This window comes from Ranitomeya imitator, chromosome 5 (genome assembly GCF_032444005.1).
Source record: "Ranitomeya imitator isolate aRanImi1 chromosome 5, aRanImi1.pri, whole genome shotgun sequence".
Lineage (NCBI taxonomy): Eukaryota > Metazoa > Chordata > Amphibia > Anura > Dendrobatidae > Ranitomeya > Ranitomeya imitator.
Genome location: NC_091286.1, coordinates 653,036,222 through 653,054,351, shown reverse-complemented (window position 1 = coordinate 653,054,351; position 18,130 = coordinate 653,036,222).

Here is an 18,130-nt window from a genome sequence, read left to right as displayed (position 1 = left end):
AACAGCAAGGAGTGGCAGACACCGATAGTAGGCCCCAACCCAACTAGTAGGCCAAATGCAGTCTAACATTAACAACTACTTAACGAGAGCCTGAAAATGGAATTTCAGGACAGGAAACCAGGAGAACAGCAAGGAGTGGCAGACACCGATAGTAGGCCCCAAACCAACTAGTACGCCAAATGCAGTTGTTCCATTTAACCACAATTTAGTGAGAGCCTGAAGATAGAAGTTCAGGAAAGGCAACCTGGAGAACACCTTGGAGTGTAACACACCATCTCTCTACACCCCATACCCAATTTGTAGGCCTAATGCAGCGTAGTTTCCAACAACTACTAAACGAGAGCCGGAAGATCGAAGCTCAGGAAAGGCAACCTGGAGAACACCTTGGAGTGGAACACACCATCTCTCTACACCCCATACCCAATTTGTAGGCCTAATGCAGTGTAGTTTCCAACAACTACTAAACGAGAGCATGAAGATCGAAGCATTGGCGAGGAAACCTGGGGAACACCTTGGAGTGGAACACACCATCTCTCTACACCCCATACCCAATTTGTAGGCCTAATGCAGCGTAGTTTCCAACAACTACTAAACGAGAGCCGGAAGATCGAAGCTCAGGAAAGGCAACCTGGAGAACACCTTGGAGTGGAACACACCATCTCTCTACACCCAATACCCAATTTGTAGGCCTAATGCAGTGTAGTTTCCAAGAACTACTAAACGAGAGCCGGAAGATCGAAGCTCAGGAAAGGCAACCTGGAGAACACCTTGGAGTGGAACACACCATCTCTCTACACCCCATACTCAATTTGTAGGTCTAATGCAGCGTAGTTTCCAACAACTACTAAACGAGAGCATGAAGATCGAAGCAATGGAGAGGAAACCTGGGGAACACCTTGAAGTGGAACACACCATCTCTCTACACCCCATACCCAATTTGTAGGCCTAATGCAGTGTAGTTTCCAACAACTACTAAACGAGAGCCGGAAGATCGAAGCTCAGGAAAGGCAACCTGGGGAACACCTTGGAGTGGAACACACCATCTCTCTACACCCCATACCCAATTTGTAGGCCTAATGCAGCGTAGTTTCCAACAACTACTAAACGAGAGCCGGAAGATCGAAGCTCAGGAAAGGCAACCTGGAGAACACCTTGGAGTGGAACACACCATCTCTCTACACCCCATACCCAATTTGTAGGCCTAATGCAGTGTAGTTTCCAACAAGTACTAAACGAGAGCATGAAGATCGAAGCAATGGAGAGGAAACCTGGGGAATACCTTGGAGTGGAACACACCATCTCTCTACACCCCATACCCAATTTGTAGGCCTAATGCAGTGTAGTTTCCAACAACTACTAAACGAGAGCATTAAGATCGAAGCAATGGCGAGGAAACCTGGGGCACACCTTGGGGAGGCAGACACCGTTAGTAGGCCCTACCAAAGTTGTACCCCCAATGCAGTTTTAAAATTCCTAGAGGCTGAAAACAAGACTATTGACGCTCAGCTTTTTTCAAAGGAACACAGCTGAATTGAGTGGCGCAGACAGACACAGGTAGTAGGACTTAACCCAAAAATGTGGCTCACTGCAGCTTAAAAAAGTTACAGGGGTACACAAGCAGCAGTGCTCTGGGCAGTGGAGGACAATTTCAATAGTGGACTGCAGACAGACTTTGTACGCCTACTATTAAAAAAAGGATGCTCTATGCAATTAAAAATTGGTTCCAGGGGTACACGGGCAGCAGTGGTGTGGTCAGCGGAGGAAAATTGGAATAAGGTACTGCAGACAGAATTTGTAGGCTGTCCCCTGTGGACCATGCATCCAACACATTAACCCAGTGCGCCGTAATGGACACGTAACTTTTTGTGGACATGCCTACTGGTCCATGCGTCTCTTGTCAGGTGCACCTTTCTACTGTTTGATTGCCTGAGTGCTATGACAATGCAGACTTTTTCATGCCGGTGGATGGCTGGGATGGCTTTTCTCGTGAAAGAAATGTCGACTGGGTAGCTTGAACCGTTGCACAGCGTATTTCATCTGGGCTTTCTAAATATAAAACAAAGAAAAAAAGGAGGCTACATGCACTTTCAGCTGGGTTCCAGGGGTACACGGCCAGCATTGGTCTGGTCAGTGGAGAACTATTGGAAGGAAGGACCGCAGACAGGCTTCGAAGGCCTAACATAATAACAGATGGCTGTAGGCAATTTTAAATTGGTTCCAGGGGTACACGGGCAGCAGTGGTGTGGTCAGTGGAGGCCTAGTGGAAGGAGTGACCGCAGACAGGCATCGAAGGCCTAACATAATAACACATTGCTGTTGGCAATTTTAAATTGGTTCCAGGGGAACACGGGCAGCAGTGGCCTGGTCAGTGTAGTAGCAGTAGAAAGAACGGACCGCAGACAGGCATCGAAGGCCTAAAATAAAAAAATTGGGCTGGCTGTAGGCAATTTTAAATTGGTTCCGTGGGTACACGGGCAGCAGTGGTGTGGTCAGTGGAGGCCTAGTGGAAGGAGTGGTTCTCCTCCTATCTCTCTGACCGATCCTTCACTGTATGTTTTGCTGGTTCCTCCTCCTCTCACCTTCCCCTTACTGTTGGGGTTCCTCAAGGATCAGTCCTAGGCCCCCTTCTCTTCTCTTTGTATACTGCCCCTATTGGACAAACAATCAGTAGATTTGGTTTCCAGTACCATCTCTATGCTGATGACACCCAATTATACACTTCTGCTCCTGATATCTCGCCTGCCTTATTAGAAAACACCAGTGATTGTCTTACCGCTGTCTCTAACATCATTTCCTCCCTCTATCTGAAACTAAACCTGTCAAAAACTGAACTCCTCGTGTTCTCTCCTTCTACTAACCTACCTTTGCCTGACATTGCCATCTCCGTGTGCGGTTCCACCATTACTCCAAAGCAACATGCCCGCTGCCTTGGGGTCATCCTTGATTCTGACCTTTCATTCACCCCCCACATCCGATCACTGGCTCGCTCTTCTTATCTGCATCTCAAAAACATTTCTAGAATTCGCCCTTTTCTTACTTTCAACTCTGCAAAAACTCTTACTGTTTCATTTATTCATTCTCGTCTGGACTATTGCAACTCTCTACTAATCGGCCTCCCTCTTACCAAACTCTCCCCGCTCCAATCTGTCCTGAATGCTGCTGCCAGGATCATATTCCTCACCAATCGGTACACCGATGCCTCTACCTTGTGCCAGTCATTACACTGGTTACCCATCCACTCCAGAATCCAGTACAAAACTACTACCCTCATCCACAAAGCACTCCATGGCTCAGCACCACCCTATATTTCCTCTCTGGTCTCGGTCTACCACCCTACCCGTGCCCTCCGCTCCGCTAATGACCTCAGGTTAGCATCCTCAATAATCAGAACCTCCCACTCCCGTCTCCAAGACTTTACACGTGCTGCGCCGATTCTTTGGAATGCACTACCTAGGTTAATGCGATTAATCCCCAATCCCCACAGTTTTAAGCGTGCCCTAAAAACTCATTTGTTCAGACTGGCCTACCGCCTCAATGCATTAATGTAAGGATCCCTGTGTGGCCTATTTAAAAAAAAAAAAAAAAAAAAATTGTTCTCATTCACTTTATGCAGTTAATAGCCCTCTGTGTCTGAACTGTTACATACTTAGGCATTTAACTGGTTCATGCAGCTTTACATGAACACCCGAGCCTTACACTATGGCTGGTCCGAATAACTATAGCATTTGTTACCATCCACCTCTCGTGTCTCCCCTTTTCCTCATAGTTTGTAAGCTTGTGAGCAGGGCCCTCATTCCTCCTGGTATCTGTTTTGAACTGTATTCCAGTTATGCTGTAATGTCTATTGTCTGTGCAAGTCCCCTCTATAATTTGTAAAGCGCTGCGGAATATGTTGGTGCTATATAAATAGAAATTATTATTATTATTATTATAAGGAGTGACCGCAGACAGGCATCGAAGGCCTAACATAATAACACATTGCTGTTGGCAATTTTAAATTGGTTCCAGGGGAACACGGGCAGCAGTGGCCTGGTCAGTGTAGTAGTAGTAGAAAGAACGGACCGCAGACAGGCATCGAAGGCCTAAAATAAAAAAATTGGGCTGGCTGTAGGCAATTTTAAATTGGTTCCGTGGGTACACGGGCAGCAGTGGTGTGGTCAGTGGAGGCCTAGTGGAAGGAGTGACCGCAGACAGGCATCGAAGGCCTAACATAATAACACATGGCTGTAGGCAATTTAAAATTGGTTCCGTGGGTACACGGGCAGCAGTGGTGTGGTCAGTGGAGGCCTAGTGGAAGGAGTGACCGCAAACAGGCATCGAAGGCCTAACGTAATAACACATTGCTGTTGGCAATTTTAAATTGGTTCCAGGGGAACACGGGCAGCAGTGGCCTGGTCAGTGTAGTAGTAGTAGAAAGAAGGGACTGCAGACAGGCTTCGAAGGCCTAACATAACAAAATTGGGCTGTTGGCAATTTAAAATTGGTTCCAGGGGTACACGGGCAGCAGTACAATGGTCAGTGGAGGCCTAGTGGAAGGAGGGACCGCAGACAGGCTTCGAAGGCCTAACATAACAAAAGTGTCAATACAATGGTATTGTCAGTGCCAGGCATTGAAGGATGTCAGCGCACAGACTAAACATTGGTGGAGCTGTGAGAGATAATTTTGCAAGTGGTAGAGCACTGTTTGAGCTGGGGGGGGGAACTGTCTTGTGGCCGGCGGTACAGGCCCAGGGCCCCTCATATTACAACGGTGTGTCTGACGTTGGGTGCGCACCACCACCGCCAGAGACACTTTATTGTACTATGAGGGACCCAGTGGCAGTGCCGTCGACCAAAAGCGGGCACACCCACCTCTTCAGAAAAAAAACAGCACTCTCACGTGTGCTGGCGCCAAGTGGCGATACCACGGCCCCGTGTGGGGAGTTTGGCCATTTAGGGAGGTGTAAACATGTCGTATGCTGGACAATCAGGTGCAGCAAATTACGATATTGGAAAAGTCATTCATAATAGTCCACAGGCAAGACCTTTTCATAGGAAAGCTAGGTGTCAGCCGGGCAAGGTGGGGCAAAAGATTTCGAAATCCAGTTGTGGTTCATTTTAATGAAGGTTAGATCATCTACATTTTGGGTAGCCAGACGAGTCCTTTTTTCTGTTAGTATTGAACCTGCAGCACTGAATACTCTTTCTGATAGGACACTAGCTGCCGGGCAAGCAAGCTCCTGCAATGCATATTCTGCCAATTCTGGCCAGGTGTCTAATTTGGATGCCCAGTAATCAAATGGGAATGACGGTTGAGGGAGAACGTCGATAAGGGATGAAAAATAGTTTGTAACCATACTGGACAAATGTTGTCTCCTGTCACTTTGAATTGATGCTGCAGTACCTGTCCTGTCTGCGGTCATAGCAAAATCACTCCACAACCTGGTCAGAAAACCCCTCTGGCCAACGCCACTTCTGATTTCTGCCCCTCTAACACCTCTGGTCTGCTGGCCCCTGCAGCTCGTGTGAGAACGATCACGGGCGCTGTGTGCAGGGAATGCCAGAAGCAAACGGTCAACAAGAGTTGATTGTTTGGTTGCTAATATTAGTTCCAAGTTATCATGTGGCATTATATTTTGCAATTTGCCTTTATAGCGAGGATCAAGGAGGCAGGCCAACCAGTAATCGTCATCGTTCATCATTTTAGTAATGCGTGTGTCCCTTTTGAGGATACGTAAGGCATAATCCGCCATGTGGGCCAAAGTTCCAGTTCTCAAATCTGCGGTTGTGCTTGGTTGAGGGGCAGTTTCAGGCAAATCCACGTCACTTGTGTCCCTCCAAAAACCAGAACCCGGCCTTTCCGCGCCAACAATTTCCAGTGGCCCCGGAAAAGCTTCTTCATTAAAAATATAATCATCCCCATCATCCTCCTCGTCCTCCTCCTCCTCTTCGCCCGCTACCTCGTCCTGTACACTGCCCTGGCCAGACAATGGCTGACTGTCATCAAGGCTTTCCTCTTCCTCAGCTGCAGACGCCTGATCCTTTATGTGCGTCAAACTTTGCATCAGCAGACGCATTAGGGGGATGCTCATGCTTATTATGGCATTGTCTGCACTAACCAGCCGTGTGCATTCCTCAAAACACTGAAGGACTTGACACATGTCTTGAATCTTCGATCACACCTGACAACTCCATGTCTGCCATCCTACTGCCTGCCCGTGTATGTGTATCCTCCCACAAAAACATAACAGCCCGCCTCTGTTCGCACAGTCTCTGAAGCATGTGCAGTGTTGAGTTCCACCTTGTTGCAACGTCTATGATTAGGCGATGCTGGGGAAGGTTCAAAGAACGCTGATAGGTCTGCATACGGCTGGAGTGTACGGGCGAACGGCGGATATGTGAGCAAAGTCCACGCACTTTGAGGAGCAGGTCGGATAACCCCGGATAACTTTTCAGGAAGCACTGCACCACCAGGTTTAAGGTGTGAGCCAGGCAAGGAATGTGTTTCAGTTGGGAAAGGGAGATGGCAGCCATGAAATTCCTTCCGTTATCACTCACTACCTTGCCTGCCTCAAGATCTACAGTGCCCAGCCACGACTGCGTTTCTTTCTGCAAGAACTCGGACAGAACTTTCGCGGTGTGTCTGTTGTCGCCCAAACACTTCATAGCCAATACAGCCTGCTGACGTTTGCTAGTAGCTGCCCCATAATGGGAGACCTGGTGTGCAACAGTGGCAGCTGCGGATGGAGTGGTTGTGCGACTGCGGTCTGTGGACGAGCTCTCGCTTCTGCAGGAGGATGAGGAGGAGGAGGAGGGGGTGCGAACGGCTACAGCCAACTGTTTCCTAGACCGTGGGCTAGGCAGAACTGTCCCAAAATTGCTGTCCCCTGTGGACCCTGCATCCACAACATTCACCCAGTGTGCCGTGATGGACACGTAACGTCCCTGGCCATGCCTACTGGTTCATGCATCTGTTGTCAGGTGCACCTTTGTGCTCACAGATTGCCTGAGTGCATGGACGATGCGCTCTTTAACATGCTGGTGGAGGGCTGGGATGGCTTTTCTGGAAAAAAAGTGTCGACTGGGTAGCTCGTAGCGTGGTACAGCGTAGTCCATCAGGGCTTTGAAAGCTTCGCTTTAAACTAACCGGTAGGGCATCATCTCTAACAAGATTAGTCTAGCTATGTGGGCGTTCAAACCCTGTGTACGCGGATGCGAGGCTAAGTACTTCCTTTTTCTAACCATAGTCTCATGTAGGGTGAGCTGGACTGGAGAGCTGGAGATCGTGGAACTAGCGGGGGTGCCGGTGGACATGGCAGACTGAGAGATGGTGGGAGATGGTATTGTTGCCGCCGGTGCCCTAGATGCAGTGTTTCCTACTACGAAACTGGTGATTCCCTGACCCTGACTGCTTTGGCCTGGCAAAGAAACCTGCACAGATACTGCAGGTGGTGCAGAAAATGGTGGCCCTACACTGCCGGAAGGAATGTTGCGTTGATGACTAGCTTCATTGGCCGAGGGTGCTACAACCTTAAGGGACGTTTGGTAGTTAGTCCAAGCTTGCAAATGCATGGTGGTTAAATGTCTATGCATGCAACTTGTATTGAGACTTTTCAGATTCTGCCCTCTGCTTAAGGTAGTTGAACATTTTTGACAGATGACTTTGCGCTGATCAATTGGATGTTGTTTAAAAAAATGCCAGACTGCACTCTTTCTAGCATCGGATACCTTTTCAGGCATTGCAGACTGAGCTTTAACCGGATGGCCACGCTGTCCTCCAACAGGTTTTGGCTTTGCCACGCGTTTTGCTCAAGATACGGGCCCGGCAGATGGAACCTGTTGCGATGTTGATGCCTGCTGCGGCCCCTCCTCCTCCGCTTCAGAACTGCTGCCGCTTGCACCCTGTTCCCCCAATGGCTGCCAATCGGGGTCAAGAACTGGGTCATCTATTACCTCTTCTTGTAGCTCGTGTGCAACTTCGTCTGTGTCACCGTGTCGGTCGGTGGTATAGCATTCGTGATGGGGCAACATAGTCTCATCAGGGTCTGATTCTTGATCATTACCCTGCGAGGGCAATGTTGTGGTCTGAGTCAAAGGACGAGCATAGTAGTCTGGCTGTGGCTGTGCATCAGTGCACTCCATGTCAGATTCAACTTGTAATGGGCATGGACTGTTAACTGCTTCTCTTTCTAAGCCAGGGACGGTATGTGTAAAGAGCTCCATGGAGTAACCCATTGTGTCGCCTGCTGCATTCTTCTCTGTTGTTGTTTTTGCTGAAGAGGACAAGGAAGCGACTTGTCCCTGACCGTGAACATCCACTAACGACGCGCTGCTTTTACATTTACCAGTTTCACGAGAGGAGGCAAAAGAGCTAGAGGCTGAGTCAGCAAGATAAGCCAAAACTTGCTCTTGCTGCTCCGGCTTTAAAAGCGGTTTTCCTACTCCCAGAAAAGGGAGCGTTCAAGGCCTTGTGTAGCCAGACGACGAACCTGGCTCCACAGCTCCAGACTTAGGTGCAATATTTTTTTTCCCACGACCACCTGATGCTCCACCACTACCACTACCCTCATTACCAGCTGACAATGAACGCCCCCGGCCACGACCTCTTCCACCAGACTTCCTCATTGTTTTAAAAACGTAACCAAACTAAAGGTATTTGTTGCTGTCACACAACTTACACGGTGAGCTATAACTTCAGTATGATTTAGCTACCCCTTTACAGGTGGGTGAGACCGCAAGGAAAATCAGGCACAATGTTACACACTCTGTTTTTGGTGGCAACAAATGAGAGAGATGCCACACACGCAGGACTGTCACTGAAGCACAAACGTAAATTTTAATCTCCCACTGATTTGTTTTTTTGTTTTTTTTTCAGGGAGACTTTAGAAAAAAAAATAATAGAATAAAATGATTTTTTAAGGAAGAATTTAGAAACCAAATAAAATAAAATGATTTCTTCAGGGAGAATTTAGAAAACAAATAAAACAAAAAATAGGCTTTCTATGGCCCACTGAGTGAGAAATGACGCACACAGGAGTCAGAAGTGGCACACAAGCCCAGAGGCCAATATTGTTCTCCCAATGATTGATGTAGTGATTTTTTCAGGTAGATTTTGGAACCCAAATCAAGCTAAAAAAATAATAGGCTTTCTATGGCCCACAATTGGAGAGAGAGAGAGAGAGAGAGAGAGATGGCACACCCAGGAGTCAAGACTGGCACACAAGCAGAAAGGGCAATATTAATCTCCCACTGATTTGATTTTTTTTTTTTTCAGGGAGACTTTAGAAAAAAAAATAATAAAAAAAAATGATTTATTCAGGAAGAATTTAGAAACCAAATAAAATAAAACGATTTTTTCAGGGGGAATTTAGAAAACAAATAAAACAAAAAATAGGCTTTCTATGGCCCACTGAGTGAGAGATGACGCACACAGGAGTCAGGAGTGGCACACAAGCCCAGAGGCCAATATTTATCTCCCACTGATTGATTTATTGATTTTTTCAGGTAGAATTTAGAACCCAAATCAACCAAAAAAATAAATATGCTTTCTATGGCCCACTATTTGTGAGAGAGATGGCACGCTCAGGACTGGCACACAAGCCCAGAGGCCAATATTAATCTCCCACTTTTTTTTTTTTTTTTCAGGGAAAATTTATAAACCCAATAAAAAAAATAAATAGGCTTTCTATGGCCCACTATCTGAGAGAGAGAGATGGCACGCTTAGGACTGGCACACAAGCCCAAAGGCCAATATTAATCTCCCACTGATTGATTTATTGATTTTTTCAGGTAGAATTTAGAACCCAAATAAAGCAAAAAAAAAATAGGCTTTCTATGGCCCACTGAGTGAGTGATGATGCACACAGGAGTCAGGAGTGGCACACAAGCCCTGAGGCCAATATTTTTCTCCCACTGATTGATGTAGTGATTTTTTCAGGTAGATTTTAGAACCCAAATCAAGCAAAAAAATAAATAGGCTTTCTATGGCCCACTGAGTGAGAGATGGCACAGACAGGGATGGCACTCTAGCAGAAATGCCACTCTTAATCTCCCACAAAAAAAAAAAAAAAAAAAAAGGAACTGTCCTTCAATTACTATCTCCCTGCAGTAATCTCAGCCAGGTATGGCAGGCAGCAATAAGGAGTGGACTGATGCACAAATTAAATAAAAAGTGTGGACAAACAAACAAGATAGCTGTGCAGAAAGGAAGGAACAAGAGGATTTGTGCTTTGAAAAAAGCAGTTGGTTTGCACAGCGGCGTACACACAGCAATGCAGCTATCAGGGAGCCTTCTAGGGCAGCCCAATGAGCTACAGCGCTGAGGAAAAAAAAAATGTAGCTTCCACTGTCCCTGCACACCGAAGGTGGTGTTGGACAGTGCAAATCGCTACAGCACAAGCGGTTTGGTGGTTAATGGACCCTGCCTAACGCTATCCCTGCTTCTGACGAAGCGGCAGCAACCTCTCCCTAAGCTCAGATCAGCAGCAGTAACATGGCGGTCGGCGGGAACGCCCCTTTATAGCCCCTGTGACGCCGCAGACAGCAAGCCAATCACTGCAATGCCCTTCTCTAAGATGGTGGGGACCAGGACCTATGTCATCACGCTGCCCACACTCTGCGTTCACCTTCATTGGCTGAGAAATGGCGCTTTTCACGTCATTGAAACGCGACTACCGCATGGCCGACCCCGCACAGGAGTCGGATCGGGTTTCATGAAACCCGACTTTGCCAAAAGTCGGCGACTTTTGAAAATGAACGACCCGTTTCGCTCAACCCTACTGGCCACTGCTAGCTGAGTAACTGACACATCCAAGCACTGTGATATTCGAGGGCCAATCATTGGGGGTCACCATACTCAGAACCCCACCAATTAACAACTTAACATTTATTCTGTGAATAGGCGTCAACTTGTTTTGAACAATCCCTTTGATGTCTATTGTGCATCAATAAATTTGGGGCAGCTATGATTCTGATGCCACTTCTCCAGTTATCATTTTTTAACCACTTTTAGTACTGATTCAATCAATAGTCGTAAAAAGTGTTGTTTCTAATGAATTTTAAGAAGCCTCTTGATATACCAGTTGCTTAGTTATTTAAATTGTTCTTGTTTCATTGGTTTATTGATAATGTTGATTGCAGGTGTAGAAAATAACCATATAGGAATTTTCAAATCATATACAGTAGATCACTGCATGTTTTAAGAAGTTGAGCTGTCAGACACTAGACTAATAGTTATGTAGGCCCTTTCAAAATCAATTGTTCCAACACAGTGAGCATTTACAAGCAACACCTTAGAACCTCAGGACAAACACGAACAGGCCATACCAGTCCTCTTCTCCTGCCTAATCTTCCTGCATAATTAATTTGGGGAATTATTGAGGTTGTTTCATCCTTTGTTTAAGGTGGGTCCCCGTGTAACTGGATTGGTGACTTGTATTAAGTTTCTTTCTTCTATTCCTTTCAGGTTCATCACATTCACTAATCTTTAGAGGGGAAAGAGAGCATAATATACCAGTATGAATATTCATTAATGCTAGTTTCACATTTGCGTTTAAAAATGCAGCGTTTTAAACGCAAATGCAGGTGGTGAAAAAAACGCATGTAAACGCGTGCAAACGCTGCATTTTTTTGACGCATGCGTTTTTACATGTGGTAAAAAATGCTGCATTTTGATGCGTTTACATGCGTTTTTTCCTGCGTTTGCATTTTTGAAACGCATGATGAGAAGTGTGTAACAGCTGCCAATCATCAAAATCAACTAGAAAACCCACTATAAACAGAAATAGCTAGGATTAGGGTTAGGGTTAGGATCCCTAGTAACCCTAGGGATCCTATCCCTAACCCTAACCCTAGGGATCCTAACCCTAACCCTAGGGATCCTAACCCTAAACCTAACCCTTAGGGTTAGGGTTAGGGTCCCTAGGGTTAGGGTTAGGATCCCTAGGGTTAGGGTTAGGATCCCTTTAGGGTTAGGGTTAGGGTTAGGATCCCTTTAGGCTTAGGGTTAGGGTTGGGGGGTGGCTTATCAGTGTGTATTCTTGTGTTTTTCTATTGAAACGCATGCGTTTAAAAATGCATGCAAACGCATGTGCTTAAAAATGCATGCGTTTACATAGACAGCAATACGTTTTTTTGCCGCAAAAAAAGCCACTAGAAATTACTACATGTTGCATTTCCGCAACAAAATGCAAGCATAGAAATGACGCATGCGTAATCAAAACACATGCAAAAAAGCATGCATTTTTTTTTTTTTTTTTAAATATTTTTATTGAAATTTTGCATAAGAAATGGTAGGGGATAAAGGGAAGGGAAGATGGGGAAGGGGTTAACATTGGAGAGAAAAAAAAAAAAAAAAAGGGTGAGGGAAAAAGGAATCAATATAATTAGAGAACCAAATATCAATCTCGAATAGACAAGAAAAAAAAAAGACATTAAATATGATCTTTTGAATAGAATATACTACAATTTTTCTTATGCAATGCATTGGAAAGAGATATAAAGTAACAATCTGTATCCACTTTGCATGACTACAAGAGATTTACTCTTTACAAAACTTGTCATTCCAAATCTTCCATTTTTTCAGATATTTTCTAATACCATTGGTGTTGGCAGCAAATCTCCATTCTAATGCACTATGCTGATAGATTTTATCCAGAATATCTGTAAAGCTGGGTCAATCTGATTTTTTCCACCAAAGTGCTATTGTACTTTTGACTACTAGAAATATATGTATTAGGATGTATTTGACCTGAGGATCAATTCCTTCCATGTCCAGAGAAAGGAGAGCCCTCTGGGGAGTAATCACAAAATTTTTAACAAATAAATTAATATGAAATGAAACTTTTGACCATAGAGGTTTTATTTTCGGGCAGCCCCAAAAAAGATGAAAAAGATTTCCTTGATATCCGCACTTCCTCCAGCACAAAGGAGAGTGATCCTGATATATATGCGCAAGTCTAATTGGTGTGTAGTACCAACGTGTGATCACCTTGAAGTAGGACTCCTGTAGAGCCATTGAAATGGTAGACATGTATGTATCTCTAATGGCCTTGTCCCATTGCTCAACTTGTAAAGAAATGTTGAGGTCCGATTCCCATTTTTTCATGTTTATATTTTTAAAACAAGAGGTATCTCTATTGAAGTGACTGTAGAGGTTATTTAGACTCCATATATGTTTGTTCTTTACACTACACAGTAATGAAGAAAGAATTTCTAAATTTAATGGTTGGCTAGTCAGTAATTTCTGTATATGCTCTTTTAGGGTTAAAAAGAATATTAATTCAGATGAGAGTAAGTTAAATTTAGTCTTAATTTCGCTAAAGGTGAGAAAATTCCTCCCGTTATAGATATGTCCAACTTTTTTAATGCCTGATTTGGCCCAAATTTCTGAAAGTGGAAGATCATATATCAATGCCAATAGATGAAGAGGAAATTTCATAATTTGCTCTGATTTGTCAAAATTTTTTCTTGGAGGTTTAAGAAGAGTTTTCCAGGCCTGTATTATAGCCTTGAAAATGGGATGAGATGATTCCTTTTTTGGTTTGTGAAATAAGAAACTGAAAAAAGTATCCTGTGCTAAATTAAGATTATTAATGTCACTTTCGATTTGGAACCATGCTGGGTACAGTTTTTTATCAAACCACTGATGGCTTTGTTTTACCAGGGAAGCCAGATAATAAGCATGGACATTTGGGAGGCCAGCCCCGCCATTACGTTTGTGTTTGCACAATAAATCTGAAGACAACCTGGCCCGCTTACCACCCCATATGAATGAGTTTATCATAGTTTGAAGTTTATGAATAAATTGGTAGGGGAAGGTCACTGGGAGAGTTCTAAAAAGATAAAGTATCTTGGGTAGAGTGATTGTTTTGATAGTCATTGTTCTCCCGAATAAAGAAAGTTCCGATTGAGCAAATTGAGAGATGTCAAGAGAAATTGTTTTAAAAATCTTATCAGCGTTAGTTTTTAATACATTTTGTAGTCTGTTTGTTAAGATTATTCCTAAATACACTACTTTGTCGCCCTCCCCAGCAAGATTTATCTGATCCCTCAATTCTGCAACATGTGATTCATTCATATTAAAAGTTAAATATTTAGATTTATGTGGATTTATCTTAAAATATGATATCTTGGAGAATGTATCTAACTCTGAAGAGAGAGCTTCAATCGAGGCTGCTGGATTAAGTAGTGTAAGAAAAATATCATCTGCATACATGCTAATTTTAAATTGACGGGATTGGATATCAATTCCAAGAATATCTATATTGGATCTGATTCTCTCCGCCAAAGGTTCCATTGCAAGGACAAACAGCAGGGGTGACAAAGGACACCCCTGACGTGTGCCATTGGAAATGATGAACGGATCTGACATGAAATTATTGGAGTAGATCCTGGCACTAGGTAAAAGCATGCATTTTTAATGTTAAGTATAGAAAAAAAACGCATGCTTTTTTTGCACTAAAACGCAGCGGCAAAAAACGCAAATGTGAAACCAGAATAAGGAATTTATAAGAATTACTGGTAAAAGCTTTAATTATGCTAAACAGTTTCCAGCCCACTCAGATGATACAATATTGATAGCAACAAGCATACGTGGAACAAAGAACTTATTATGGAGTGTCAAGATGGAAAGCTCAAACTTGGTATTGCTAATCAACACAAAAAAGGCAAAGATATTGACTTCTGCCAGGTATGACCGGGACACATTTGAGATGGATGAGGACAAACTGCAAGTTGTAAAGGGCTTCAACCTGTTTGGATTGATGGTCACTCAAGATGCAGTGACGACATCTGAAGTGAATAGCTGAAAAGCTATGGGCAAATCAACAAAGAAGTCATTGGACAAGGTCTTCAAATTGAGCAACATTTCGCTGGTGATGATGCTGTGGCTCATACATAGCTTTTTCTGTGGTAACATAAGAATGCAAAACTTGAATGATAAGGAAACAAGACAGAAGATGAATCTACGCCTTCAAAATGTGGTGCTGGAGAAGGATATTATCAATAACCTGGTTGGAAAGAAGAATAAACAAATGCATTTTGGAACAAATCAAGCTAGACATGACACTCAAAGCAAGGATCATCAAGCTATGACATGACTACTTTGGACACATCAAACCAAGAAAGCAATCACTGGAGAAGGACATCATGCTTGGGAGAATAGAAAGCACAAGGCGAAGAGGAAGACCAGCAACCCGATGGCTTAATACTATTAAGATAACAGTGGATAAAACCCTGGTGGACCTATCTAGACCTGCCCAAGGTCTATCTTCCTACAGATCGTTCATTCATCAAGTCGCAATAGCTTGAGATCAAGCAGAAGGCCATTAAATAATTAATATCCAGCATGTGAGATATCCTGATCTCCATAATGTATAATATTCACACTCATGAAGCCATATATTTATTAATTTTGAAAACCATTCTACTCCGGGACTAGTTGTGCATTATATTGTATGGTGAATGCTGTAAAAAAAATAAATATAAAACTATATCCAATTTGATTATTTTTTTATTTCTTTCTCAACAAAAACATTAATAAAAGGAGATAAATAAGTTGTTTGCATTCAAAAATGATTCCAATGAAAACTACAGTTCATGTACCATTTTTTCTGACTGGACACCACACCCTTTCACCATGCTGTGATTTTAATTACATCCAAACACATTTGGTTTTGACCTTGCTATAAATACAGGCTTTACCAAGATATTAGCCAGAGGTAAGTGTTCACACTAGGCAGTTAGGTCAGGGACTCATCTGATCCATGAGATTACCTTGACGTTGGTGGATAGGCTCCCATGTTTTGGCTATATTTTGTGCTAAGCATCTCATGTGTTTTTTCATAGAATTCACAAGCCATTATGCTATTCACAGTTCATGTATCACATATTTACTTGCTTTATGTAACGAATGTAAACAGAGGCAGAGATGGTAACGTTCACATTCATTTATTGAAGTTTAATGTGGAACCTCAGGACTATGGTCTGGTGGCTCTGAAGGGGGCGTGACTACGTGAGCCCCAGACACCCATGGCATGTCCCATCGAACAGGGTCAGAATGGAATGCCTGGGGACACGGGACACGGGTGCTACCTCCAGTTAGACACCGGACTCGTGGCAGCTGTCCCAGCTAGACAGATGGACAAGCAGGGTTAGCGGAAGATGATACCGGGTGTATGGGTAGGAGCTGGTACCGACGAGTCTGGCGGTGTCCGGAGAGGAGGATGGCAGACTGACGGGACGAGACGGAATTGCGCTGACTGAACAGATGTTGTCCAGGATTGCTGGGTAACAGGTAGCTGATGATCTGTGGAGACAAACAGTATAAGCGGAGCACTGGCAGAGAACTTCAGAAACAGCAGCATAAGCTAGCAGGAACCGGAAGTAAGCAACAGTTGATACTTGTTGCTCCGGCGCCCTCCCTATGGTGGAGGGGCTAGAAATAGTAATCATTAACACGCCATTGGTCAGAAGAACTTTTTGGAAAATGTGCGCTGTCTCTTTAATGCCAGGAAGCAGAGTAGGAAGGGGAAGCAGAGGCCCTGTCAGGACCCCGCGAAGGGTGTAACACTTTAGTACAACTGTGTGCAACCATTTCTCTATTTGCTATTGACAGAAATCGGTCAGAATATAGAGACCAGTGATGAGCGAATTTGTTCAAAAAACGATCGCCAAACATAATGGCACATTCAGATTTGTGATCGTAAACATGAGCAAAATTTTATAAAATTGAAAAATATTGGAAACATTCGGTAAGGCGTTGCCACTAAAGTATTTTCAGCACTTTTGCTGCGATGACAGTGGTGTATTATGAACATGGGGAACGTGTTTGATGAGGGTAGTGGTTTGGGAGATCTCAAAGGAGCGGAGTGTTTGTAAACTTTTTTCTTCTAACTTTGTGTGTGCACATTGTGGCTAGCCAATCAGGACGCAGGAAACAACCACACTGTCCTGACACAAAGGCTTGTGTCATGGAGCATCTAGTCTATGTTATACAGGCCTCATCAACATGCCAACATTTATGTTTTCTGTTGCTAACGTTCTACAGTAGGAGAGAACTCACTTTGAAATTGTTTGCAGCAGCTAATTTATGTTATACAGGCCTTATCCACAGGCCAAAAAATGTTTTTCTGTTACGAACGTCACACAGAAGGGTAAATCTCACTTTGAAATTGTTTGAAGTATCTAGTCTATTTTATACAGGCCTCATCCGCACACAAAAAAATTTATTCTGCTATTAACGTCATACAGTAAGGGAAATCTCATGCTGAAATTGTTTGGAGCATATATTCTTTGTCATACAGGCCTCATCCTAACTCAAAAAACATTTATTTCTTCTGTTACTAATGTCATACAGTAGAGGAGATCTCACTCTGAAATTGTTTGGAGCATTTAGTCTATTTTATACAGGCCTCATTCACACACACAAACAAAATTTCTTCTGTTACTGGAGAAAGAGACAAAAAACGCTTGGGTAGGGAGGCGCCCGCCATGCTGCGCAGTAACAGCTCGATGTCGATAGTTGTGATCCGATAACTGCTACTGCGCATGCACCGACAGCGCCATCTTACTGGAGAAGAAAAAATCTCCTTCAAGATGGCGCTGCCAGCGCCTGCGCTGCCAGCACCTGCGCAGTAACAGCTATTGGTGTCCATAGCTGTGATACAAGAGCCGCTACTGCACAGGCGGTGTTATTTGGAGGAGGATTTTTTTTTCGTCTCCAGTAATATGGCACGGCCCGCGCAGGCGCAATAGCAGCTATCAGATCACAGCTATTAACATCGATGCCTGCTACTGCGCTGGCGTGGCGGGCGACATTTTCAAATTGTTTTTTTTCCCTAGCTGGATAACATGAAGAAAATTTATTATCGCCACACTAACCATGCAATTATGCAGGTACCTGCCTGCAGAGGCGTTTTTTGTCTCTTTCTTCAGTATAAACACAAAAATTGAGCTTGGTTTAAGTTGGTATACATGCAGCACATAAACGCATGTTCACATTGGCCATTGTCTCTTACAGGTTTTGTATGCTTTATGGCCAATGCGAACATGCCCCTGAAGCTTTTTTTCAGTTTTGCGTTTTTGTTTTTTGCTTCTCTACTTCCCAGAGCCATAACTTTTTTATTTTTCAGTCAATATAGCCATGTGAGGG